This window comes from Pelmatolapia mariae, linkage group LG23 (assembly GCF_036321145.2).
Source record: "Pelmatolapia mariae isolate MD_Pm_ZW linkage group LG23, Pm_UMD_F_2, whole genome shotgun sequence".
In the NCBI taxonomy this organism is placed as follows: Eukaryota; Metazoa; Chordata; class Actinopteri; order Cichliformes; family Cichlidae; genus Pelmatolapia; species Pelmatolapia mariae.
In genome coordinates, this window is record NC_086246.1 from 20,717,295 (window position 1) to 20,743,191 (window position 25,897).

A 25,897-nucleotide genomic window follows, 5' to 3' on the forward strand; every position below is an offset into this window, starting at 1 on the left:
CACATGTTAGGTTCTCACAGCACAGTGTTAAAGTGACAGCGAGCACACAGTGTGTTAGGACCATTTGGAAGTCCAACATTTTTGCGGTTTGGAGAATTCAGCTTGTATACAGAACATGAAAACGTAAGCATGACTGTGTCATCACAGCATGTATAAAAAGGCTGTTTCTGAAGCGTTCCCTCGCTTACGGCCATACCGCCCTGAACACGCCCGATCTCGTCTGATCTCGGCAGCCAAGCAGGGCAGGGCCGGGCCTGGTCAGTACTTGGATGGGTGACCGCCTGGGAATACCGGGTGCTGTAAGCTTTTGCACTTCAACACGCAAATGACAGTTTAAATATTGAAACGAATCTGAGGCACTCTTTTAGCTCATTTTCTAATAGGATGGTTAGTGAGTCTTGCGCAAAGAGCTCTCCCACTGATGTAGTAATGTCAAAATCTTCAAGCATTATATCAATATCACTGTACATGCACAGAGCACCTGTAGATGTTTTTGTGCACACACTCACAAATGTTTATGACGTGAAGTTTGCAGCATTGAGTATGCATTACAGCTGTGCTGTCATGTGCAGGTATTAAAAAAAATAGAAACCAATCAATATCCTTCACTCTAAATTGTTTTTTAAATCACAACAAAATGGGTTACAGTATCTACATGAACCCCGTTGTCGAGGAAGCCTCTCACTTACGGCCATACCACGCCTGAGCTCATCTGACCTCTGAAGCTAAGCAGGGGCTGTCCTGGATAGTAGCATCACCTTCACCTTGCTCCATGTTAGAAACTCCATGATATCGTGTTCCCTCCTCAGGGTATCACATTGATGCGCATTTACGCAGTATTCTTCGGGACCGCAGCCAGCAGCCAATAAGAATTAAAACTCGTTGCTCATGGGTGTCAGGTGGACACTGTGCCTGCTGCACACTACAAGGTTAACAAGTTCCTCACTACTGAGCCCAGACGGACTAGCCATAGACATTTTCTGCATTTACGGAATAAATAAGTTTGTGCATTTCCTAAATATTTCGTTCTTGTTGTTTTTTTGTTTTACACAAAAGCGAAAGGCAATCAGGAGCGTTGTCACGAAGCCTTTCCTGAAGCTGCCTCCACTGAGTGAGCAGCAGCGCCCTCTGCCGTTTGTGTGTTGAAGTGCAAAAGCTTACAGCACCTGGTATTCCCAGGCGGTCTCCCATCCAAGTACTGACCAGGCCCGACCCTACTTAGTTTCCGAGATCAGACGAGATCGGGCGTGTTCAGGGTGGTATGGCCGTAAGCGAGTGAAGCCCGCTATAAAAGACCTTTTATAGGCTGCAAATGTCACAGCGTTTAAACTATAGTATTGTGCTAAACTTCATGTGTTACAGCGAGAACATGCAAACCTTTGTTGTTAACTGCAGCTTCAACATTGAGCTGCAAAAATGCTTTTCCCGCAGTAACATCACGATAATAACACATGTTAGGTTCTCACAGCACAGTGTTAAAGTGACAGCGAGCACACAGTGTGTTAGGACCATTTGGAAGTCCAACATTTTTGCGGTTTGGAGAATTCAGCTTGTATACAGAACATGAAAACGTAAGCATGACTGTGTCATCACAGCATGTATAAAAAGGCTGTTTCTGAAGCGTTCCCTCGCTTACGGCCATACCGCCCTGAACACGCCCGATCTCGTCTGATCTCGGCAGCCAAGCAGGGCAGGGCCGGGCCTGGTCAGTACTTGGATGGGTGACCGCCTGGGAATACCGGGTGCTGTAAGCTTTTGCACTTCAACACGCAAATGACAGTTTAAATATTGAAACGAATCTGAGGCACTCTTTTAGCTCATTTTCTAATAGGATGGTTAGTGAGTCTTGCGCAAAGAGCTCTCCCACTGATGTAGTAATGTCAAAATCTTCAAGCATTATATCAATATCACTGTACATGCACAGAGCACCTGTAGATGTTTTTGTGCACACACTCACAAATGTTTATGACGTGAAGTTTGCAGCATTGAGTATGCATTACAGCTGTGCTGTCATGTGCAGGTATTAAAAAAAATAGAAACCAATCAATATCCTTCACTCTAAATTGTTTTTTAAATCACAACAAAATGGGTTACAGTATCTACATGAACCCCGTTGTCGAGGAAGCCTCTCACTTACGGCCATACCACGCCTGAGCTCATCTGACCTCTGAAGCTAAGCAGGGGCTGTCCTGGATAGTAGCATCACCTTCACCTTGCTCCATGTTAGAAACTCCATGATATCGTGTTCCCTCCTCAGGGTATCACATTGATGCGCATTTACGCAGTATTCTTCGGGACCGCGGCCAGCAGCCAATAAGAATTAAAACTCGTTGCTCATGGGTGTCAGGTGGACACTGTGCCTGCTGCACACTACAAGGTTAACAAGTTCCTCACTACTGAGCCCAGACGGACTAGCCATAGACATTTTCTGCATTTACGGAATAAATAAGTTTGTGCATTTCCTAAATATTTCGTTCTTGTTGTTTTTTTGTTTTACACAAAAGCGAAAGGCAATCAGGAGCGTTGTCACGAAGCCTTTCCTGAAGCTGCCTCCACTGAGTGAGCAGCAGCGCCCTCTGCCGTTTGTGTGTTGAAGTGCAAAAGCTTACAGCACCTGGTATTCCCAGGCGGTCTCCCATCCAAGTACTGACCAGGCCCGACCCTGCTTAGTTTCCGAGATCAGACGAGATCGGGCGTGTTCAGGGTGGTATGGCCGTAAGCGAGTGAAGCCCGCTATAAAAGACCTTTTATAGGCTGCAAATGTCACAGCGTTTAAACTATAGTATTGTGCTAAACTTCATGTGTTACAGCGAGAACATGCAAACCTTTGTTGTTAACTGCAGCTTCAACATTGAGCTGCAAAAATGCTTTTCCCGCAGTAACATCACGATAATAACACATGTTAGGTTCTCACAGCACAGTGTTAAAGTGACAGCGAGCACACAGTGTGTTAGGACCATTTGGAAGTCCAACATTTTTGCGGTTTGGAGAATTCAGCTTGTATACAGAACATGAAAACGTAAGCATGACTGTGTCATCACAGCATGTATAAAAAGGCTGTTTCTGAAGCGTTCCCTCGCTTACGGCCATACCGCCCTGAACACGCCCGATCTCGTCTGATCTCGGCAGCCAAGCAGGGCAGGGCCGGGCCTGGTCAGTACTTGGATGGGTGACCGCCTGGGAATACCGGGTGCTGTAAGCTTTTGCACTTCAACACGCAAATGACAGTTTAAATATTGAAACGAATCTGAGGCACTCTTTTAGCTCATTTTCTAATAGGATGGTTAGTGAGTCTTGCGCAAAGAGCTCTCCCACTGATGTAGTAATGTCAAAATCTTCAAGCATTATATCAATATCACTGTACATGCACAGAGCACCTGTAGATGTTTTTGTGCACACACTCACAAATGTTTATGACGTGAAGTTTGCAGCATTGAGTATGCATTACAGCTGTGCTGTCATGTGCAGGTATTAAAAAAAATAGAAACCAATCAATATCCTTCACTCTAAATTGTTTTTTAAATCACAACAAAATGGGTTACAGTATCTACATGAACCCCGTTGTCGAGGAAGCCTCTCACTTACGGCCATACCACGCCTGAGCTCATCTGACCTCTGAAGCTAAGCAGGGGCTGTCCTGGATAGTAGCATCACCTTCACCTTGCTCCATGTTAGAAACTCCATGATATCGTGTTCCCTCCTCAGGGTATCACATTGATGCGCATTTACGCAGTATTCTTCGGGACCGCGGCCAGCAGCCAATAAGAATTAAAACTCGTTGCTCATGGGTGTCAGGTGGACACTGTGCCTGCTGCACACTACAAGGTTAACAAGTTCCTCACTACTGAGCCCAGACGGACTAGCCATAGACATTTTCTGCATTTACGGAATAAATAAGTTTGTGCATTTCCTAAATATTTCGTTCTTGTTGTTTTTTTGTTTTACACAAAAGCGAAAGGCAATCAGGAGCGTTGTCACGAAGCCTTTCCTGAAGCTGCCTCCACTGAGTGAGCAGCAGCGCCCTCTGCCGTTTGTGTGTTGAAGTGCAAAAGCTTACAGCACCTGGTATTCCCAGGCGGTCTCCCATCCAAGTACTGACCAGGCCCGACCCTGCTTAGTTTCCGAGATCAGACGAGATCGGGCGTGTTCAGGGTGGTATGGCCGTAAGCGAGTGAAGCCCGCTATAAAAGACCTTTTATAGGCTGCAAATGTCACAGCGTTTAAACTATAGTATTGTGCTAAACTTCATGTGTTACAGCGAGAACATGCAAACCTTTGTTGTTAACTGCAGCTTCAACATTGAGCTGCAAAAATGCTTTTCCCGCAGTAACATCACGATAATAACACATGTTAGGTTCTCACAGCACAGTGTTAAAGTGACAGCGAGCACACAGTGTGTTAGGACCATTTGGAAGTCCAACATTTTTGCGGTTTGGAGAATTCAGCTTGTATACAGAACATGAAAACGTAAGCATGACTGTGTCATCACAGCATGTATAAAAAGGCTGTTTCTGAAGCGTTCCCTCGCTTACGGCCATACCGCCCTGAACACGCCCGATCTCGTCTGATCTCGGCAGCCAAGCAGGCGCGGGCCTGGTCAGTACTTGGATGGGTGACCGCCTGGGAATACCGGGTGCTGTAAGCTTTTGCACTTCAACACGCAAATGACAGTTTAAATATTGAAACGAATCTGAGGCACTCTTTTAGCTCATTTTCTAATAGGATGGTTAGTGAGTCTTGCGCAAAGAGCTCTCCCACTGATGTAGTAATGTCAAAATCTTCAAGCGTTATATCAATATCACTGTACATGCACAGAGCACCTGTAGATGTTTTTGTGCACACACTCACAAATGTTTATGACGTGAAGTTTGCAGCATTGAGTATGCATTACAGCTGTGCTGTCATGTGCAGGTATTAAAAAAAATAGAAACCAATCAATATCCTTCACTCTAAATTGTTTTTTAAATCACAACAAAATGGGTTACAGTATCTACATGAACCCCGTTGTCGAGGAAGCCTCTCACTTACGGCCATACCACGCCTGAGCTCATCTGACCTCTGAAGCTAAGCAGGGGCTGTCCTGGATAGTAGCATCACCTTCACCTTGCTCCATGTTAGAAACTCCATGATATCGTGTTCCCTCCTCAGGGTATCACATTGATGCGCATTTACGCAGTATTCTTCGGGACCGCGGCCAGCAGCCAATAAGAATTAAAACTCGTTGCTCATGGGTGTCAGGTGGACACTGTGCCTGCTGCACACTACAAGGTTAACAAGTTCCTCACTACTGAGCCCAGACGGACTAGCCATAGACATTTTCTGCATTTACGGAATAAATAAGTTTGTGCATTTCCTAAATATTTCGTTCTTGTTGTTTTTTTGTTTTACACAAAAGCGAAAGGCAATCAGGAGCGTTGTCACGAAGCCTTTCCTGAAGCTGCCTCCACTGAGTGAGCAGCAGCGCCCTCTGCCGTTTGTGTGTTGAAGTGCAAAAGCTTACAGCACCTGGTATTCCCAGGCGGTCTCCCATCCAAGTACTGACCAGGCCCGACCCTGCTTAGTTTCCGAGATCAGACGAGATCGGGCGTGTTCAGGGTGGTATGGCCGTAAGCGAGTGAAGCCCGCTATAAAAGACCTTTTATAGGCTGCAAATGTCACAGCGTTTAAACTATAGTATTGTGCTAAACTTCATGTGTTACAGCGAGAACATGCAAACCTTTGTTGTTAACTGCAGCTTCAACATTGAGCTGCAAAAATGCTTTTCCCGCAGTAACATCACGATAATAACACATGTTAGGTTCTCACAGCACAGTGTTAAAGTGACAGCGAGCACACAGTGTGTTAGGACCATTTGGAAGTCCAACATTTTTGCGGTTTGGAGAATTCAGCTTGTATACAGAACATGAAAACGTAAGCATGACTGTGTCATCACAGCATGTATAAAAAGGCTGTTTCTGAAGCATTCCCTCGCTTACGGCCATACCGCCCTGAACACGCCCGATCTCGTCTGATCTCGGCAGCCAAGCAGGCGCGGGCCTGGTCAGTACTTGGATGGGTGACCGCCTGGGAATACCGGGTGCTGTAAGCTTTTGCACTTCAACACGCAAATGACAGTTTAAATATTGAAACGAATCTGAGGCACTCTTTTAGCTCATTTTCTAATAGGATGGTTAGTGAGTCTTGCGCAAAGAGCTCTCCCACTGATGTAGTAATGTCAAAATCTTCAAGCGTTATATCAATATCACTGTACATGCACAGAGCACCTGTAGATGTTTTTGTGCACACACTCACAAATGTTTATGACGTGAAGTTTGCAGCATTGAGTATGCATTACAGCTGTGCTGTCATGTGCAGGTATTAAAAAAAATAGAAACCAATCAATATCCTTCACTCTAAATTGTTTTTTAAATCACAACAAAATGGGTTACAGTATCTACATGAACCCCGTTGTCGAGGAAGCCTCTCACTTACGGCCATACCACGCCTGAGCTCATCTGACCTCTGAAGCTAAGCAGGGGCTGTCCTGGATAGTAGCATCACCTTCACCTTGCTCCATGTTAGAAACTCCATGATATCGTGGTCCCTCCTCAGGGTATCACATTGATGCGCATTTACGCAGTATTCTTCGGGACCGCAGCCAGCAGCCAATAAGAATTAAAACTCGTTGCTCATGGGTGTCAGGTGGACACTGTGCCTGCTGCACACTACAAGGTTAACAAGTTCCTCACTACTGAGCCCAGACGGACTAGCCATAGACATTTTCTGCATTTACGGAATAAATAAGTTTGTGCATTTCCTAAATATTTCGTTCTTGTTGTTTTTTTGTTTTACACAAAAGCGAAAGGCAATCAGGAGCGTTGTCACGAAGCCTTTCCTGAAGCTGCCTCCACTGAGTGAGCAGCAGCGCCCTCTGCCGTTTGTGTGTTGAAGTGCAAAAGCTTACAGCACCTGGTATTCCCAGGCGGTCTCCCATCCAAGTACTGACCAGGCCCGACCCTGCTTAGCTTCCGAGATCAGACGAGATCGGGCGTGTTCAGGGTGGTATGGCCGTAAGCCAGTGAAGCCCGCTATAAAAGACCTTTTATAGGCTGCAAATGTCACAGCGTTTAAACTATAGTATTGTGCTAAACTTCATGTGTTACAGCGAGAACATGCAAACCTTTGTTGTTAACTGCAGCTTCAACATTGAGCTGCAAAAATGCTTTTCCCGCAGTAACATCACGATAATAACACATGTTAGGTTCTCACAGCACAGTGTTAAAGTGACAGCGAGCACACAGTGTGTTAGGACCATTTGGAAGTCCAACATTTTTGCGGTTTGGAGAATTCAGCTTGTATACAGAACATGAAAACGTAAGCATGACTGTGTCATCACAGCATGTATAAAAAGGCTGTTTCTGAAGCGTTCCCTCGCTTACGGCCATACCGCCCTGAACACGCCCGATCTCGTCTGATCTCGGCAGCCAAGCAGGGCAGGGCCGGGCCTGGTCAGTACTTGGATGGGTGACCGCCTGGGAATACCGGGTGCTGTAAGCTTTTGCACTTCAACACGCAAATGACAGTTTAAATATTGAAACGAATCTGAGGCACTCTTTTAGCTCATTTTCTAATAGGATGGTTAGTGAGTCTTGCGCAAAGAGCTCTCCCACTGATGTAGTAATGTCAAAATCTTCAAGCATTATATCAATATCACTGTACATGCACAGAGCACCTGTAGATGTTTTTGTGCACACACTCACAAATGTTTATGACGTGAAGTTTGCAGCATTGAGTATGCATTACAGCTGTGCTGTCATGTGCAGGTATTAAAAAAAATAGAAACCAATCAATATCCTTCACTCTAAATTGTTTTTTAAATCACAACAAAATGGGTTACAGTATCTACATGAACCCCGTTGTCGAGGAAGCCTCTCACTTACGGCCATACCACGCCTGAGCTCATCTGACCTCTGAAGCTAAGCAGGGGCTGTCCTGGATAGTAGCATCACCTTCACCTTGCTCCATGTTAGAAACTCCATGATATCGTGTTCCCTCCTCAGGGTATCACATTGATGCGCATTTACGCAGTATTCTTCGGGACCGCAGCCAGCAGCCAATAAGAATTAAAACTCGTTGCTCATGGGTGTCAGGTGGACACTGTGCCTGCTGCACACTACAAGGTTAACAAGTTCCTCACTACTGAGCCCAGACGGACTAGCCATAGACATTTTCTGCATTTACGGAATAAATAAGTTTGTGCATTTCCTAAATATTTCGTTCTTGTTGTTTTTTTGTTTTACACAAAAGCGAAAGGCAATCAGGAGCGTTGTCACGAAGCCTTTCCTGAAGCTGCCTCCACTGAGTGAGCAGCAGCGCCCTCTGCCGTTTGTGTGTTGAAGTGCAAAAGCTTACAGCACCTGGTATTCCCAGGCGGTCTCCCATCCAAGTACTGACCAGGCCCGACCCTGCTTAGTTTCCGAGATCAGACGAGATCGGGCGTGTTCAGGGTGGTATGGCCGTAAGCGAGTGAAGCCCGCTATAAAAGACCTTTTATAGGCTGCAAATGTCACAGCGTTTAAACTATAGTATTGTGCTAAACTTCATGTGTTACAGCGAGAACATGCAAACCTTTGTTGTTAACTGCAGCTTCAACATTGAGCTGCAAAAATGCTTTTCCCGCAGTAACATCACGATAATAACACATGTTAGGTTCTCACAGCACAGTGTTAAAGTGACAGCGAGCACACAGTGTGTTAGGACCATTTGGAAGTCCAACATTTTTGCGGTTTGGAGAATTCAGCTTGTATACAGAACATGAAAACGTAAGCATGACTGTGTCATCACAGCATGTATAAAAAGGCTGTTTCTGAAGCGTTCCCTCGCTTACGGCCATACCGCCCTGAACACGCCCGATCTCGTCTGATCTCGGCAGCCAAGCAGGGCAGGGCCGGGCCTGGTCAGTACTTGGATGGGTGACCGCCTGGGAATACCGGGTGCTGTAAGCTTTTGCACTTCAACACGCAAATGACAGTTTAAATATTGAAACGAATCTGAGGCACTCTTTTAGCTCATTTTCTAATAGGATGGTTAGTGAGTCTTGCGCAAAGAGCTCTCCCACTGATGTAGTAATGTCAAAATCTTCAAGCGTTATATCAATATCACTGTACATGCACAGAGCACCTGTAGATGTTTTTGTGCACACACTCACAAATGTTTATGACGTGAAGTTTGCAGCATTGAGTATGCATTACAGCTGTGCTGTCATGTGCAGGTATTAAAAAAAATAGAAACCAATCAATATCCTTCACTCTAAATTGTTTTTTAAATCACAACAAAATGGGTTACAGTATCTACATGAACCCCGTTGTCGAGGAAGCCTCTCACTTACGGCCATACCACGCCTGAGCTCATCTGACCTCTGAAGCTAAGCAGGGGCTGTCCTGGATAGTAGCATCACCTTCACCTTGCTCCATGTTAGAAACTCCATGATATCGTGTTCCCTGCTCAGGGTATCACATTGATGCGCATTTACGCAGTGTTCTTCGGGACCGCAGCCAATAAGAATTAAAACTCGTTGCTCATGGGTGTCAGGTGGACACTGTGCCTGCTGCACACTACAAGGTTAACAAGTTCCTCACTACTGAGCCCAGACGGACTAGCCATAGACATTTTCTGCATTTACGGAATAAATAAGTTTGTGCATTTCCTAAATATTTCGTTCTTGTTGTTTTTTTGTTTTACACAAAAGCGAAAGGCAATCAGGAGCGTTGTCACGAAGCCTTTCCTGAAGCTGCCTCCACTGAGTGAGCAGCAGCGCCCTCTGCCGTTTGTGTGTTGAAGTGCAAAAGCTTACAGCACCTGGTATTCCCAGGCGGTCTCCCATCCAAGTACTGACCAGGCCCGACCCTGCTTAGCTTCCGAGATCAGACGTGATCGGGCGTGTCCAGGGTGGTATGGCCGTAAGCGAGTGAAGCCCGCTATAAAAGACCTTTTATAGGCTGCAAATGTCACAGCGTTTAAACTATAGTATTGTGCTAAACTTCATGTGTTACAGCGAGAACATGCAAACCTTTGTTGTTAACTGCAGCTTCAACATTGAGCTGCAAAAATGCTTTTCCCGCAGTAACATCACGATAATAACACATGTTAGGTTCTCACAGCACAGTGTTAAAGTGACAGCGAGCACACAGTGTGTTAGGACCATTTGGAAGTCCAACATTTTTGCGGTTTGGAGAATTCAGCTTGTATACAGAACATGAAAACGTAAGCATGACTGTGTCATCACAGCATGTATAAAAAGGCTGTTTCTGAAGCGTTCCCTCGCTTACGGCCATACCGCCCTGAACACCCCCGATCTCGTCTGATCTCGGCAGCCAAGCAGGGCCGGGCCTGGTCAGTACTTGGATGGGTGACCGCCTGGGAATACCGGGTGCTGTAAGCTTTTGCACTTCAACACGCAAATGACAGTTTAAATATTGAAACGAATCTGAGGCACTCTTTTAGCTCATTTTCTAATAGGATGGTTAGTGAGTCTTGCGCAAAGAGCTCTCCCACTGATGTAGTAATGTCAAAATCTTCAAGCGTTATATCAATATCACTGTACATGCACAGAGCACCTGTAGATGTTTTTGTGCACACACTCACAAATGTTTATGACGTGAAGTTTGCAGCATTGAGTATGCATTACAGCTGTGCTGTCATGTGCAGGTATTAAAAAAAATAGAAACCAATCAATATCCTTCACTCTAAATTGTTTTTTAAATCACAACAAAATGGGTTACAGTATCTACATGAACCCCGTTGTCGAGGAAGCCTCTCACTTACGGCCATACCACGCCTGAGCTCATCTGACCTCTGAAGCTAAGCAGGGGCTGTCCTGGATAGTAGCATCACCTTCACCTTGCTCCATGTTAGAAACTCCATGATATCGTGGTCCCTCCTCAGGGTATCACATTGATGCGCATTTACGCAGTATTCTTCGGGACCGCAGCCAGCAGCCAATAAGAATTAAAACTCGTTGCTCATGGGTGTCAGGTGGACACTGTGCCTGCTGCACACTACAAGGTTAACAAGTTCCTCACTACTGAGCCCAGACGGACTAGCCATAGACATTTTCTGCATTTACGGAATAAATAAGTTTGTGCATTTCCTAAATATTTCGTTCTTGTTGTTTTTTTGTTTTACACAAAAGCGAAAGGCAATCAGGAGCGTTGTCACGAAGCCTTTCCTGAAGCTGCCTCCACTGAGTGAGCAGCAGCGCCCTCTGCCGTTTGTGTGTTGAAGTGCAAAAGCTTACAGCACCTGGTATTCCCAGGCGGTCTCCCATCCAAGTACTGACCAGGCCCGACCCTGCTTAGCTTCCGAGATCAGACGAGATCGGGCGTGTTCAGGGTGGTATGGCCGTAAGCCAGTGAAGCCCGCTATAAAAGACCTTTTATAGGCTGCAAATGTCACAGCGTTTAAACTATAGTATTGTGCTAAACTTCATGTGTTACAGCGAGAACATGCAAACCTTTGTTGTTAACTGCAGCTTCAACATTGAGCTGCAAAAATGCTTTTCCCGCAGTAACATCACGATAATAACACATGTTAGGTTCTCACAGCACAGTGTTAAAGTGACAGCGAGCACACAGTGTGTTAGGACCATTTGGAAGTCCAACATTTTTGCGGTTTGGAGAATTCAGCTTGTATACAGAACATGAAAACGTAAGCATGACTGTGTCATCACAGCATGTATAAAAAGGCTGTTTCTGAAGCGTTCCCTCGCTTACGGCCATACCGCCCTGAACACGCCCGATCTCGTCTGATCTCGGCAGCCAAGCAGGCCCGGGCCTGGTCAGTACTTGGATGGGTGACCGCCTGGGAATACCGGGTGCTGTAAGCTTTTGCACTTCAACACGCAAATGACAGTTTAAATATTGAAACGAATCTGAGGCACTCTTTTAGCTCATTTTCTAATAGGATGGTTAGTGAGTCTTGCGCAAAGAGCTCTCCCACTGATGTAGTAATGTCAAAATCTTCAAGCGTTATATCAATATCACTGTACATGCACAGAGCACCTGTAGATGTTTTTGTGCACACACTCACAAATGTTTATGACGTGAAGTTTGCAGCATTGAGTATGCATTACAGCTGTGCTGTCATGTGCAGGTATTAAAAAAAATAGAAACCAATCAATATCCTTCACTCTAAATTGTTTTTTAAATCACAACAAAATGGGTTACAGTATCTACATGAACCCCGTTGTCGAGGAAGCCTCTCACTTACGGCCATACCACGCCTGAGCTCATCTGACCTCTGAAGCTAAGCAGGGGCTGTCCTGGATAGTAGCATCACCTTCACCTTGCTCCATGTTAGAAACTCCATGATATCGTGTTCCCTGCTCAGGGTATCACATTGATGCGCATTTACGCAGTATTCTTCGGGACCGCAGCCAGCAGCCAATAAGAATTAAAACTCGTTGCTCATGGGTGTCAGGTGGACACTGTGCCTGCTGCACACTACAAGGTTAACAAGTTCCTCACTACTGAGCCCAGACGGACTAGCCATAGACATTTTCTGCATTTACGGAATAAATAAGTTTGTGCATTTCCTAAATATTTCGTTCTTGTTGTTTTTTTGTTTTACACAAAAGCGAAAGGCAATCAGGAGCGTTGTCACGAAGCCTTTCCTGAAGCCTTTCCTGAAGCTGCCTCCACTGAGTGAGCAGCAGCGCCCTCTGCCGTTTGTGTGTTGAAGTGCAAAAGCTTACAGCACCTGGTATTCCCAGGCGGTCTCCCATCCAAGTACTGACCAGGCCCGACCCTGCTTAGCTTCCGAGATCAGACGTGATCGGGCGTGTCCAGGGTGGTATGGCCGTAAGCGAGTGAAGCCCGCTATAAAAGACCTTTTATAGGCTGCAAATGTCACAGCGTTTAAACTATAGTATTGTGCTAAACTTCATGTGTTACAGCGAGAACATGCAAACCTTTGTTGTTAACTGCAGCTTCAACATTGAGCTGCAAAAATGCTTTTCCCGCAGTAACATCACGATAATAACACATGTTAGGTTCTCACAGCACAGTGTTAAAGTGACAGCGAGCACACAGTGTGTTAGGACCATTTGGAAGTCCAACATTTTTGCGGTTTGGAGAATTCAGCTTGTATACAGAACATGAAAACGTAAGCATGACTGTGTCATCACAGCATGTATAAAAAGGCTGTTTCTGAAGCGTTCCCTCGCTTACGGCCATACCGCCCTGAACACGCCCGATCTCGTCTGATCTCGGCAGCCAAGCAGGGCCGGGCCTGGTCAGTACTTGGATGGGTGACCGCCTGGGAATACCGGGTGCTGTAAGCTTTTGCACTTCAACACGCAAATGACAGTTTAAATATTGAAACGAATCTGAGGCACTCTTTTAGCTCATTTTCTAATAGGATGGTTAGTGAGTCTTGCGCAAAGAGCTCTCCCACTGATGTAGTAATGTCAAAATCTTCAAGCGTTATATCAATATCACTGTACATGCACAGAGCACCTGTAGATGTTTTTGTGCACACACTCACAAATGTTTATGACGTGAAGTTTGCAGCATTGAGTATGCATTACAGCTGTGCTGTCATGTGCAGGTATTAAAAAAAATAGAAACCAATCAATATCCTTCACTCTAAATTGTTTTTTAAATCACAACAAAATGGGTTACAGTATCTACATGAACCCCGTTGTCGAGGAAGCCTCTCACTTACGGCCATACCACGCCTGAGCTCATCTGACCTCTGAAGCTAAGCAGGGGCTGTCCTGGATAGTAGCATCACCTTCACCTTGCTCCATGTTAGAAACTCCATGATATCGTGGTCCCTCCTCAGGGTATCACATTGATGCGCATTTACGCAGTATTCTTCGGGACCGCAGCCAGCAGCCAATAAGAATTAAAACTCGTTGCTCATGGGTGTCAGGTGGACACTGTGCCTGCTGCACACTACAAGGTTAACAAGTTCCTCACTACTGAGCCCAGACGGACTAGCCATAGACATTTTCTGCATTTACGGAATAAATAAGTTTGTGCATTTCCTAAATATTTCGTTCTTGTTGTTTTTTTGTTTTACACAAAAGCGAAAGGCAATCAGGAGCGTTGTCACGAAGCCTTTCCTGAAGCTGCCTCCACTGAGTGAGCAGCAGCGCCCTCTGCCGTTTGTGTGTTGAAGTGCAAAAGCTTACAGCACCTGGTATTCCCAGGCGGTCTCCCATCCAAGTACTGACCAGGCCCGACGCTGCTTAGCTTCCGAGATCAAACGAGATCAGGCGTGTTCAGGGTGGTATGGCCGTAAGCGAGGGAAGCCCGCTATAAAAGACCTTTTATAGGCTGCAAATGTCACACCGTTTAAACTATAGTATTGTGCTAAACTTCATGTGTTACAGCGAGAACATGCAAACCTTTGTTGTTAACTGCAGCTTCAACATTGAGCTGCAAAAATGCTTTTCCCGCAGTAACATCACGATAATAACACATGTTAGGTTCTCACAGCACAGTGTTAAAGTGACAGCGAGCACACAGTGTGTCGGGACCATTTGGAAGTCCAACATTTTTGCGGTTTGGAGAATTCAGCTTGTATACAGAACATGAAAACGTAAGCATGACTGTGTCATCACAGCATGTATAAAAAGGCTGTTTCTGAAGCGTTCCCTCGTTTACGGCCATACCGCCCTGAACACGCCCGATCTCGTCTGATCTCGGCAGCCAAGCAGGGCCGGGCCTGGTCAGTACTTGGATGGGTGACCGCCTGGGAATACCGGGTGCTGTAAGCTTTTGCACTTCAACACGCAAATGACAGTTTAAATATTGAAACGAATCTGAGGCACTCTTTTAGCTCATTTTCTAATAGGATGGTTAGTGAGTCTTGCGCAAAGAGCTCTCCCACTCATGTAGTAATGTCAAAATCTTCAAGCGTTATATCAATATCACTGTACATGCACAGAGCACCTGTAGATGTTTTTGTGCACACACTCACAAATGTTTATGACGTGAAGTTTGCAGCATTGAGTATGCATTACAGCTGTGCTGTCATGTGCAGGTATTAAAAAAAATAGAAACCAATCAATATCCTTCACTCTAAATTGTTTTTTAAATCACAACAAAATGGGTTACAGTATCTACATGAACCCCGTTGTCGAGGAAGCCTCTCACTTACGGCCATACCACGCCTGAGCTCATCTGACCTCTGAAGCTAAGCAGGGGCTGTCCTGGATAGTAGCATCACCTTCACCTTGCTCCATGTTAGAAACTCCATGATATCGTGTTCCCTGCTCAGGGTATCACATTGATGCGCATTTACGCAGTGTTCTTCGGGACCGCAGCCAATAAGAATTAAAACTCGTTGCTCATGGGTGTCAGGTGGACACTGTGCCTGCTGCACACTACAAGGTTAACAAGTTCCTCACTACTGAGCCCAGACGGACTAGCCATAGACATTTTCTGCATTTACGGAATAAATAAGTTTGTGCATTTCCTAAATATTTCGTTCTTGTTGTTTTTTTGTTTTACACAAAAGCGAAAGGCAATCAGGAGCGTTGTCACGAAGCCTTTCCTGAAGCTGCCTCCACTGAGTGAGCAGCAGCGCCCTCTGCCGTTTGTGTGTTGAAGTGCAAAAGCTTACAGCACTTGGTATTCCCAGGCGGTCTCCCATCCAAGTACTGACCAGGCCCGACCCTGCTTAGCTTCCGAGATCAGACGAGATCGGGCGTGTTCAGGGTGGTATGGCCGTAAGCGAGTGAAGCCCGCTATAAAAGACCTTTTATAGGCTGCAAATGTCACACCGTTTAAACTATAGTATTGTGCTAAACTTCATGTGTTACAGCGAGAACATGCAAACCTTTGTTGTTAACTGCAGCTTCAACATTGAGCTGCAAAAATGCTTTTCCCGCAGTAACATCACGATAATAACACATGTTAGGTTCTCACAGCACAGTGTTAAAGTGACAGCGAGCACACAGTGTGTTAGGACCATTTGGAAGTCCAACATTTTTGCGGTTTGGAGAATTCAGCTTATATACAGAACATGAAAACGTAAGCATGACTGTGTCATCACAGCATGTATAAAAAGGCTGTTTCTGAAGCGTTCCCTCGCTTACGGCCATACCGCCCTGAACACGCCCGATCTCGTCTGATCTCGGCAACCAAGCAGGGCCGGGCCTGGTCAGTACTTGGATGGGTGACCGCCTGGGAATACCGGGTGCTGTAAGCTTTTGCACTTCAACACGCAAATGACAGTTTAAATATTGAAACGAATCTGAGGCACTCTTTTAGCTCATTTTCTAATAGGATGGTTAGTGAGTCTTGCGCAAAGAGCTCTTCCACTGATGTAGTAATGTCAAAATCTTCAAGCGTTATATCAATATCACTGTACATGCACAGAGCACCTGTAGATGTTTTTGTGCACACACTCACAAATGTTTATGACGTGAAGTTTGCAGCACTGAGTATGCATTACAGCTGTGCTGTCATGTGCAGGTATTAAAAAAAATAGAAACCAATCAATATCCTTCACTCTAAATTGTTTTTTAAATCACAACAAAATGGGTTACAGTATCTACATGAACCCCGTTGTCGAGGAAGCCTCTCACTTACGGCCATACCACGCCTGACCTCATCTGACCTCTGAAGCTAAGCAGGGGCTGTCCTGGATAGTAGCATCACCTTCACCTTGCTCCATGTTAGAAACTCCATGATATCGTGTTCCCTGCTCAGGGTATCACATTGATGCGCATTTACGCAGTATTCTTCGGGACCGCAGTCAGCAGCCAATAAGAATTAAAACTCGTTGCTCATGGGTGTCAGGTGGACACTGTGCCTGCTGCACACTACAAGGTTAACAAGTTCCTCACTACTGAGCCCAGACGGACTAGCCATAGACATTTTCTGCATTTACGGAATAAATAAGTTTGTGCATTTCCTAAATATTTCGTTCTTGTTGTTTTTTTGTTTTACACAAAAGCGAAAGGCAATCAGGAGCGTTGTCACGAAGCCTTTCCTGAAGCTGCCTCCACTGAGTGAGCAGCAGCGCCCTCTGCCGTTTGTGTGTTGAAGTGCAAAAGCTTACAGCACCTGGTATTCCCAGGCGGTCTCCCATCCAAGTACTGACCAGGCCCGACCCTGCTTAGCTTCCGAGATCAGACGAGATCGGGCGTGTTCAGGGTGGTATGGCCGTAAGCAAGGGAAGCCCGCTATAAAAGACCTTTTATAGGCTGCAAATGTCACACCGTTTAAACTATAGTATTGTGCTAAACTTCATGTGTTACAGCGAGAACATGCAAACCTTTGTTGTTAACTGCAGCTTCAACATTGAGCTGCAAAAATGCTTTTCCCGCAGTAACATCACGATAATAACACATGTTAGGTTCTCACAGCACAGTGTTAAAGTGACAGCGAGCACACAGTGTGTTAGGACCATTTGGAAGTCCAACATTTTTGTGGTTTGGAGAATTCAGCTTATATACAGAACATGAAAACGTAAGCATGACTGTGTCATCACAGCATGTATAAAAAGGCTGTTTCTGAAGCATTCCCTCGCTTACGGCCATACCGCCCTGAACACGCCCGATCTCGTTTGATCTCGGCAGCCAAGCAGGGCCGGGCCTGGTCAGTACTTGGATGGGTGACCGCCTGGGAATACCGGGTGCTGTAAGCTTTTGCACTTCAACACGCAAATGACAGTTTAAATATTGAAACGAATCTGAGGCACTCTTTTAGCTCATTTTCTAATAGGATGGTTAGTGAGTCTTGCGCACAGAGCTCTTCCACTGATGTAGTAATGTCAAAATCTTCAAGCGTTATATCAATATCACTGTACATGCACAGAGCACCTGTAGATGTTTTTGTGCACACACTCACAAATGTTTATGACGTGAAGTTTGCAGCATTGAGTATGCATTACAGCTGTGCTGTCATGTGCAGGTATTAAAAAAATAGAAACCAATCAATATCCTTCACTCTAAATTGTTTTTTAAATCACAACAAAATGGGTTACAGTATCTACATGAACCCCGTTGTCAAGGAAGCCTCTCACTTACGGCCATCCCACGCCTGAACTCATCTGACCTCTGAAGCTAAGCAGGGGCTGTCCTGGATAGTAGCATCACCTTCACCTTGCTCCATGTTAGAAACTCCATGATATCGTGTTCCCTGCTCAGGGTATCACATTGATGCGCATTTACGCAGTATTCTTCGGGACCGCAGCCAGCAGCCAATAAGAATTAAAACTCGTTGCTCATGGGTGTCAGGTGGACACTGTGCCTGCTGCACACTACAAGGTTAACAAGTTCCTCACTACTGAGCCCAGACGGACTAGCCATAGACATTTTCTGCATTTACGGAATAAATAAGTTTGTGCATTTCCTAAATATTTCGTTCTTGTTGTTTTTTTGTTTTACACAAAAGCGAAAGGCAATCAGGAGCGTTGTCACGAAGCTTTTCCTGAAGCTGCCTCCACTGAGTGAGCAGCAGCGCCCTCTGCCGTTTGTGTGTTGAAGTGCAAAAGCTTACAGCACCTGGTATTCCCAGGCGGTCTCCCATCCAAGTACTGACCAGGCCCGACCCTGCTTAGCTTCCGAGATCAGACGAGATCGGGCGCGTTCAGGGTGGTATGGCCGTAAGCGAGGGAAGCCCCCTATAAAAGACCTTTTATAGGCTGCAAATGGCACACCGTTTAAACTATAGTATTGTGCTAAACTTCATGTGTTACAGCGAGAACATGCAAACCTTTGTTGTTAACTGCAGCTTCAACATTGAGCTGCAAAAATGCTTTTCCCGCAGTAACATCACGATAATAACACATGTTAGGTTCTCACAGCACAGTGTTAAAGTGACAGCGAGCACACAGTGTGTTAGGACCATTTGGAAGTCCAACATTTTTGCGGTTTGGAGAATTCAGCTTATATACAGAACATGGAAACGTAAGCATGACTGTGTCATCACAGCATATATAAAAAGGCTGTTTCTGAAGCGTTCCCTCGCTTACGGCCATACCGCCCTGAACACGCCCGATCTCGTCTGATCTCGGCAGCCAAGCAAGGCCGGGCCTGGTCAGTACTTGGATGGGTGACCGCCTGGGAATACCGGGTGCTGTAAGCTTTTGCACTTCAACACGCAAATGACAGTTTAAATATTGAAACGAATCTGAGGCACTCTTTTAGCTCATTTTCTAATAGGATGGTTAGTCTTGCGCAAAGAGCTCTTCCACTGATGTAGTAATGTCAAAATCTTCAAGCGTTATATCAATATCACTGTACATGCACAGAGCACCTGTAGATGTTTTTGTGCACACACTCACAAATGTTTATGACGTGAAGTTTGCAGCATTGAGTATGCATTACAGCTGTGCTGTCATGTGCAGGTATTAAAAAAAATAGAAACCAATCAATATCCTTCACTCTAAATTGTTTTTTAAATCACAATAAATGGGTTACAGTATCTACATGAACCCTGTCATTGAGGACGTTTCTGACTTATGGCCATACCACGCCTGAACTCATCTGACCTCTGAAGTTAAGCAGGGGCGGTCCTGGATAGTAGCATCACCTTCACCTTGCTCCATGTTAGAAACTCCATGATATCATGTTCCCTGGTCAGGGTATCACATTGATGCAAATCAATCTTCCCGAATGCAGGCAGCAGCCAATAAGAACCACCCTGAACACGTCTGATTTCGGAAGCTAAACAGGATCTGACCTCGTCAGTACTTGGATCGGCGCCCCCCTTTGGAATACCACAAACAGCAGAATGCGCTGCTGCTCACTCAGTGGACACAGCTTCAGGAAACGGTAGGTCAACTTACCTCAGCCTACCCCAATATCTGCATGGGATGAATCCAGATGATGAACCTGCAGGTCATCATGTCTAATCCAGAGTGAGCAGACATGGTTTGACTTTTTACTGGAGAAATTCCACATCAGGTGGGAAAAAATTTGTTGAATCTCTTAAATTAAAGCTGAAAGTCTGTACTTCAATCACATCTTGATTAATTGATTTAAAATCAATTGTGGTGGCATACAGAGGTGAAATTGCAGTCTACTTCCTATCAGGTACGCTACACATCTATTCTCGATGTGACCGCTAAATCGAGGTTCACCTTTTGCTGCCTCTCTGTTTCGCTGATTTTTTTTGGTGCAATTTTGCATGTTTTATTTTTGTTTTTGTTTTACAGTGCATTGTGTTCTGCTGCCTGATCGGCTGTAGACCATTGTCAATCAATCTCGTGCCGTGTCTCATGTACAGTACAGAATGCGTTCAGTTTGTCAAATTTACATAAATCTTCAATCGTCAAATCTTCAGTTAGACTCTGAAGTGCTGTACTGTATATTTGGAAGTTTTCTCCCCAACAAACACACCAATGTCGACGAAACAGTTTTGCACAGTCAAAGGCACCTGGAGTAGCACCCAAAAGACAGAGGAAGATGCTAACCATCACACAAAAAGTTGGACTTCTGGACATGCTAAAGGAAGGTAGAAGGCGCATTAGCGAAACAAAACAGTCAGATAAGTCAAACTTTACTCAACTCATTCTTCTTGCTTCCTCTGCTTCCGTACCATTGATTCATTAATGCTGAATTCTCTCCTTGCTGCTGTATTCCCATGTTCCGGACCTGAAAACAAGGTTTGATCTTTGGTTTCTTTCTGGATAATACTGGATTGATTTTTCTTTGAAGGTTTGAACTTTGAGAGTGTTTAAACAAGAGAGAAAAGTGTGAAAACGTCCATGCCTGTCTGAGAAAAGTGTATAAAGTGTGTAGTGAGGCATTTTACAGCCTTAAAACATCTATAATAATTGTAAAAAATAAAGATGGCTACTTCCCGAATTCCCTCATTTGTGGGTTACTTTTAGAACGTAACTCGTGCTATAAATGAGGGACCACTATATATCAAATAGCTAGGCTAGTTGCGTTTTCTCAGAGTAATCAGAGGAAATCCTGGTAATTTCTTGTGTTTCTGGTAATGAACAGTAACACAGATCCTGGCAGATCCTGTCTACAAATAATTAAGTATTTGAAAAAGTATTTGCTGTTACGGATGTTGTATGCTTCTGCAGGTATTTAACACCTACCTCAGAAGAAAACTGCGAAGGTTTTGAAGAAAAAAAAAATTCCTCACTGGTCTTTGATGAATTGGCTTTGATCGGTGATTGTTGATCAATGGTCATGACAATTTGCACATTAATGATCAAGGAACTGCATAACAACCCATTGTTCATTCAGTGGGCTAGTTTCAGTTATTTTGCAAATGTACTGTTTAAAAAGTTGGGGAAACCTGCAGTCAGCTGAGACTGAAGAAGACACTTGGATGAGTGACAAAATGTTTCTCCCACTGAAAACACTAAGTCCAGATGAAAAGAATCAACTTTTTGCGATTTTCTTACCTGGATGACTGAGCATGCATCAAGACATGAAATAGAATGATCACTTCTATGATTGTTTCAGCAGAGCATTATAATGATGATGAATCTAAACCTTGATTTTCTGCTAATGATGATTCAATATATTTTCTGGAAGTTGGCCTGAAAGTCTCATAACCAACTCTTGCTAGCTCTGTTTAACCAAAGTCTTCATCCAGGCAATGTACATAAAGCTCTTACTTTAAGATTTTAAAGCTTTACGTGGTTTCACAAGTGCTTCGCTTTCAGTATAATAAAATTCACTGGAGCAGCAACTTAGTTATCTTTAGTTTATTTAACAAGTGCTGACAGGCAAACAATGACTGTGCTGCAAGATTAAACACAGTCATGGAGAAAATAATGCAAAAACGTCAAATATATACTGAATGCAAGTGAGACAAGAAAGTCAGGTCTAGCATGTTTCCACATTCCACATTCAAATTACCATTTATATTTCATCAAACGTAATGATTTTTTAAGAAAGGAATCCAAAGCAACATCATGACATGATGTATAAAGATCGTAGCGAGTACACATCAGCGCTCAGATCAAACAAACTTTTTAAATTGTACAGGCTGACCATGTGTGTCGTACATGATTTCAATCTTCTTTTTTCAGCCAGACCTCTTTGTACCTACAAGGACAGCCGTATTTTCCTGCAGTCAGCCTACAGGTCAGGGCTTTCATAAACTTGGTAATCAACAAGATTTTTTGCATCACAGATTTTTTTAACGTTGTCAAACATATCAAAGATGAAGGTATTCGCTCTCTTACAGTGGTTATTGTCATCTCTGATTTTCCTGAATTCAATTAATTCATCGCAAAGTACTTGTGGAAATATGTGCTGGTTTTTGAATTTCGTAACATCTCCATTGGCCTCGGAGTCACCGCAGAGCAGAGTGGCAGAGAGCACCACCAGCAGGAAAATTGAGATCTTCATCGTACTTCTGTAATAAGATAAACAAAAACAAAATGCACGCAACACACACACACACACACACACACACACACACACACACACACACACACACACATAAATTATTAGTGAGAGTAAGTAATGTAAGTAAATCAGTATTTTTTGTTGGTTTCTCAATCATTTTACCATTTAAACATGCTTGCACATTAAAACAAAATTCCATCACACATTTAAAACCGATGATCTTCACCAACACTTCAGTTAAAAATGAGTAGAGGTGTCTCACCTGTTCCTCGTTTTAAAATGAGCTGAAGAGTGATTGCCTGGCTTGAGCACCTGTGGTGTCTGACAGGAGTCAGCTGAATGAGACAGCGGTTGGTGAAGCTCTTTAGTGAACAGAATTCTCTGAAAGTTCAGGTTGGTTGCTTTGAGTTCTTATATATAATGTAAAAATCATATATGTATATTTGTAACTATACATAAATGTAAAGAAATCAACAATCAAGGTTATGTCATATGGCTCAGTTCATATATGGGAGATGATGAGGTTTTTTCTTTTTTTTTTCTTCTTGTCTTAAGCAGACTAAAATTGAACACGCACTAAAGTCAAATTGGTCAAAGTTTTCAGTTGTTTATAACTGGAGTGGAGGATCAGTGGAACCTTTTTCATGTCTGCAGATATAAACCCTCAATTTAAAGCCAATGAATGATCCTAAATATACTGGTAATAGAAGCTATTAAGCTATTCAATATACCTGTTCAGTATTAAAGGAATGCTACACAGCGCATGAGATGTGGATACAAACAAAAATCAACTACAACTAACTCTGGTTAATGTTGATACTATAACTTGTTCTACTAACAAACAGGATAACATGCTTTGAAACTTTTGCAGATGCACATTTTCAACTTTATAACACCCACTTATCACAGATCTGTCCTCAGTGTTGTGACCTTATGTGTCACGTGATTTTTGGCAGCATTTTCAAACAGCTTTTATTTTGAAATTTCAACATTTTAAAAATATAAAAAATCAAGACGCAAACCGTCTGGATAGTGAATGTGACCTGAAAAGTGTGGCGGCAGAGAGCGCTGTGTAAGCTTGTGCCTGTACAATGATTTAAATGCATAAATAAAAAATTCTTACCAAATGAGGAGTTGAAATGAGCAGAGGTCACGTCTGCCTGAGCAGGTTCACTTCTGTCAGAGAGGAGCAAATAATGCATGGCTCTGCACTTCGACTCTTATACATTTGAGTAGCACCACCTCAAGTAATCATTTGCATCTATACCTACGTCACTAGTTTAACGTGCCTGTGAAGATTTCATACTTCGCTGTTTGTGTTTAGAATATATCATGTACATATGATGACTGTGACCACAACACCATGCAGATGCAGTTTTTTAGCTTGCCTTTCCCATTTAATGAAATCACCTGTCTGCCATCATGTTCACCATACAGCAGGCAACTCTGACTGAAATCATTACAGTAGTAACAAAATTGATCAAATTCACTCAAAGAATATTGTTTATTTAGATAATGCATGTTTAAAGACATATGAAAGTATTAATTAATTAATTAATTAGTCCATCAAGTGTGGGATGGATTAGGTGATCACACACGCAATTACAGGTCTCTTTGTATTCTGTCGGTGGTTTTCCAAAATTTGTGTGTGTGTATTATATATGTATTATTTATTTTTATATATATATATATATATATATATATATATATATATATATAAAAAAAAAAAATAATACATATATAAAACACCCATCTCGCCCCTGCGGGCGGTTTATCCTTCAAGCTCGGGTCCTCTACCAGAGGCCTGGGAGCTTGAGGGTCCTGCGCAGTATCTTAACTGTTCCTAGGACTGCGCTCTTCTGGACAGAGATCTCCGATGTTGTTCCCGGGATCTGCTGGAGCCACTCGCCTAGCTTGGGAGTCACCGCACCTAGTGCTCCGATTACCACGGGGACCACCGTTACCTTCACCCTCCACATCCTCTCGAGCTCTTCTCTGAGCCCTTGGTATTTCTCCAGCTTCTCGTGTTCCTTCTTTCTGATGTTGCTGTCATTCAGAACCGCTACATCGATCACTACGGCCGTCTTCTTCTGTTTGTCTACCACCACTATGTCCGGTTGGTTAGCCACCACCATTTTGTCCGTCTGTATCTAGAAGTCCCACAGGATCTTAGCTCGGTCATTCTCCACCACCCTTGGGGGCGTCTCCCATTTTGACCTCGGAACTTCCAGGCCATATTCGGCACAGATGTTTCTGTATACTACGCCGGCCACTTGGTTATGGCGTTCCATGTATGCCCTGCCTGCTAGCATCTTGCACCCTGCTGTTATGTGCTGGATTGTCTCAGGGGCATCTTTACACAGCCTGCACCTGGGGTCTTGCCTGGTGTGATAGACCCCAGCCTCTATGGATCTTGTACTCAGAGCTTGTTCTTGTGCTGCCATGATTAGTGCCTCTGTGCTGTCTTTCAGTCCAGCTTTGTCCAGCCACTGGTAGGATTTCTGGATATCAGCCACCTCCTCTCTCTGCTGGTGGTACATACCGTGCAGGGGCCTGTCCTTCCATGATGGTTCCTCGTCTCCCTCCTCTTTCTTGGGTTTCTGCTGCCTGAGGTATTCACTGAGCACTTGGTCAGTTGGGGCCATCTTCCCAATGTATTCTTGGATGTTCGTTGTCTCATCCTGGACTGTGGTGCTGACACTCACCAGTCCCCGGCCCCCTTCCTTCCGCTTAGCGTACAGCCTCAGGGTGCTGGACTTGGGGTGAAACCCTCCATGCATGGTCAGGAGCTTTCTTGTCTTTATGTCAGTGGCTTCTATCTCCTCCTTTGGCCAGCCTATTACCCCAGCAGGGTACCTGATCACGGGCAGGGCGTAGGTGTTGATGGCCCGGATCTTGTTCTTACCGTTCAGCTGACTCCTCAGGACTTGCCTGACCCTCTACAGGTACTTGGTGGTTGCAGCTTTCCTAGCTGCCTCTTCATGGTTCCCATTCACCTGCGGGATCCCCAGGTACTTGTAACTGTCCTCTATGTCTGCAATGTTGCCTTCTGGTAGCTCGATCCCCTCAGTTCTGACTACCTTCCCTCTCTTTGTTATCATCCGACTACACTTCTCCAGCCCGAATGACATCCCGATGTCATTGCTGTATATCCTGGTAGTGTGTATCAGTGAATCGATGTCTCGTTCACTCTTGGCATACAGCTTGATGTCATCCATGTACAGGAGGTGGCTGACAACCGCTCCGTTTCGTAGTCTGTATCCGTAGCCAGTCTTGTTAATGATCTCACTGAGGGGGTTCAGGCCTATGCAGAACAGCAGTGGGGACAGAGCATCTCCTTGGTAGATCCCGCACTTGATGGTGACTTGTGCTATGGGCTTGGAGTTGGCCTCTAGTGTTGTACGCCACATCCCCACTGAGTTCCTGATGAAGGCTCTTAGGGTCCTGTTGAGCTTGTACAATTCTAGGCATTCCAGTATCCAGCTGTGGGGCATTGAGTCATAGGCCTTCTTGTAATCAATCCAGGCAGTGCACAGGTTGGTCAGCCTGGTCTTGCAGTCTCGGCTGACTGTCCTGTCT

The 25,897-nt window shown here is 44.4% G+C and overlaps 27 non-coding genes across 27 annotated transcripts; 14 read left to right on the forward strand and 13 right to left on the reverse strand.

The window, feature by feature from the left end:
• The first annotated feature begins 182 nt into the window (after positions 1–182).
• Positions 183–306, forward strand: LOC134621771 (5S ribosomal RNA). Its single transcript, XR_010092514.1, has one exon. It is a non-coding gene; the product is annotated as a 5S ribosomal RNA (ribosomal RNA).
• Positions 307–1,154: 848 nt separating this feature from the next.
• LOC134621608 (5S ribosomal RNA) lies at positions 1,155–1,273 on the reverse strand. The gene has a single exon (XR_010092359.1). It is a non-coding gene; the product is annotated as a 5S ribosomal RNA (ribosomal RNA).
• Positions 1,274–1,630: 357 nt separating this feature from the next.
• LOC134621772 (5S ribosomal RNA) lies at positions 1,631–1,754 on the forward strand. Its single transcript, XR_010092515.1, has one exon. It is a non-coding gene; the product is annotated as a 5S ribosomal RNA (ribosomal RNA).
• An 848-nt stretch (positions 1,755–2,602) lies between these two features.
• On the reverse strand, positions 2,603–2,721 carry LOC134622157 (5S ribosomal RNA). The gene has a single exon (XR_010092859.1). It is a non-coding gene; the product is annotated as a 5S ribosomal RNA (ribosomal RNA).
• Positions 2,722–3,078: 357 nt separating this feature from the next.
• LOC134621773 (5S ribosomal RNA) lies at positions 3,079–3,202 on the forward strand. The gene has a single exon (XR_010092516.1). It is a non-coding gene; the product is annotated as a 5S ribosomal RNA (ribosomal RNA).
• Positions 3,203–4,050: 848 nt separating this feature from the next.
• Positions 4,051–4,169, reverse strand: LOC134622158 (5S ribosomal RNA). Its single transcript, XR_010092860.1, has one exon. It is a non-coding gene; the product is annotated as a 5S ribosomal RNA (ribosomal RNA).
• A 357-nt stretch (positions 4,170–4,526) lies between these two features.
• Positions 4,527–4,645, forward strand: LOC134621735 (5S ribosomal RNA). The gene has a single exon (XR_010092479.1). It is a non-coding gene; the product is annotated as a 5S ribosomal RNA (ribosomal RNA).
• An 848-nt stretch (positions 4,646–5,493) lies between these two features.
• On the reverse strand, positions 5,494–5,612 carry LOC134622159 (5S ribosomal RNA). Its single transcript, XR_010092861.1, has one exon. It is a non-coding gene; the product is annotated as a 5S ribosomal RNA (ribosomal RNA).
• A 357-nt stretch (positions 5,613–5,969) lies between these two features.
• On the forward strand, positions 5,970–6,088 carry LOC134621736 (5S ribosomal RNA). The gene has a single exon (XR_010092480.1). It is a non-coding gene; the product is annotated as a 5S ribosomal RNA (ribosomal RNA).
• Positions 6,089–6,936: 848 nt separating this feature from the next.
• LOC134622094 (5S ribosomal RNA) lies at positions 6,937–7,055 on the reverse strand. The gene has a single exon (XR_010092799.1). It is a non-coding gene; the product is annotated as a 5S ribosomal RNA (ribosomal RNA).
• Positions 7,056–7,412: 357 nt separating this feature from the next.
• Positions 7,413–7,536, forward strand: LOC134621774 (5S ribosomal RNA). The gene has a single exon (XR_010092517.1). It is a non-coding gene; the product is annotated as a 5S ribosomal RNA (ribosomal RNA).
• An 848-nt stretch (positions 7,537–8,384) lies between these two features.
• LOC134622160 (5S ribosomal RNA) lies at positions 8,385–8,503 on the reverse strand. Its single transcript, XR_010092862.1, has one exon. It is a non-coding gene; the product is annotated as a 5S ribosomal RNA (ribosomal RNA).
• Positions 8,504–8,860: 357 nt separating this feature from the next.
• Positions 8,861–8,984, forward strand: LOC134621776 (5S ribosomal RNA). Its single transcript, XR_010092518.1, has one exon. It is a non-coding gene; the product is annotated as a 5S ribosomal RNA (ribosomal RNA).
• Positions 8,985–9,825: 841 nt separating this feature from the next.
• LOC134622101 (5S ribosomal RNA) lies at positions 9,826–9,944 on the reverse strand. Its single transcript, XR_010092805.1, has one exon. It is a non-coding gene; the product is annotated as a 5S ribosomal RNA (ribosomal RNA).
• Positions 9,945–10,301: 357 nt separating this feature from the next.
• Positions 10,302–10,420, forward strand: LOC134621555 (5S ribosomal RNA). Its single transcript, XR_010092308.1, has one exon. It is a non-coding gene; the product is annotated as a 5S ribosomal RNA (ribosomal RNA).
• An 848-nt stretch (positions 10,421–11,268) lies between these two features.
• On the reverse strand, positions 11,269–11,387 carry LOC134622095 (5S ribosomal RNA). The gene has a single exon (XR_010092800.1). It is a non-coding gene; the product is annotated as a 5S ribosomal RNA (ribosomal RNA).
• A 357-nt stretch (positions 11,388–11,744) lies between these two features.
• Positions 11,745–11,863, forward strand: LOC134621700 (5S ribosomal RNA). The gene has a single exon (XR_010092446.1). It is a non-coding gene; the product is annotated as a 5S ribosomal RNA (ribosomal RNA).
• An 860-nt stretch (positions 11,864–12,723) lies between these two features.
• On the reverse strand, positions 12,724–12,842 carry LOC134622102 (5S ribosomal RNA). Its single transcript, XR_010092806.1, has one exon. It is a non-coding gene; the product is annotated as a 5S ribosomal RNA (ribosomal RNA).
• Positions 12,843–13,199: 357 nt separating this feature from the next.
• Positions 13,200–13,318, forward strand: LOC134621517 (5S ribosomal RNA). The gene has a single exon (XR_010092272.1). It is a non-coding gene; the product is annotated as a 5S ribosomal RNA (ribosomal RNA).
• Positions 13,319–14,166: 848 nt separating this feature from the next.
• Positions 14,167–14,285, reverse strand: LOC134621650 (5S ribosomal RNA). The gene has a single exon (XR_010092399.1). It is a non-coding gene; the product is annotated as a 5S ribosomal RNA (ribosomal RNA).
• Positions 14,286–14,642: 357 nt separating this feature from the next.
• Positions 14,643–14,761, forward strand: LOC134621603 (5S ribosomal RNA). Its single transcript, XR_010092354.1, has one exon. It is a non-coding gene; the product is annotated as a 5S ribosomal RNA (ribosomal RNA).
• An 841-nt stretch (positions 14,762–15,602) lies between these two features.
• Positions 15,603–15,721, reverse strand: LOC134622161 (5S ribosomal RNA). Its single transcript, XR_010092863.1, has one exon. It is a non-coding gene; the product is annotated as a 5S ribosomal RNA (ribosomal RNA).
• Positions 15,722–16,078: 357 nt separating this feature from the next.
• On the forward strand, positions 16,079–16,197 carry LOC134621698 (5S ribosomal RNA). Its single transcript, XR_010092444.1, has one exon. It is a non-coding gene; the product is annotated as a 5S ribosomal RNA (ribosomal RNA).
• Positions 16,198–17,045: 848 nt separating this feature from the next.
• Positions 17,046–17,164, reverse strand: LOC134622096 (5S ribosomal RNA). Its single transcript, XR_010092801.1, has one exon. It is a non-coding gene; the product is annotated as a 5S ribosomal RNA (ribosomal RNA).
• Positions 17,165–17,521: 357 nt separating this feature from the next.
• LOC134621531 (5S ribosomal RNA) lies at positions 17,522–17,640 on the forward strand. The gene has a single exon (XR_010092285.1). It is a non-coding gene; the product is annotated as a 5S ribosomal RNA (ribosomal RNA).
• An 847-nt stretch (positions 17,641–18,487) lies between these two features.
• LOC134621624 (5S ribosomal RNA) lies at positions 18,488–18,606 on the reverse strand. Its single transcript, XR_010092373.1, has one exon. It is a non-coding gene; the product is annotated as a 5S ribosomal RNA (ribosomal RNA).
• Positions 18,607–18,963: 357 nt separating this feature from the next.
• Positions 18,964–19,082, forward strand: LOC134621683 (5S ribosomal RNA). Its single transcript, XR_010092430.1, has one exon. It is a non-coding gene; the product is annotated as a 5S ribosomal RNA (ribosomal RNA).
• Positions 19,083–25,897: the final 6,815 nt, after the last annotated feature.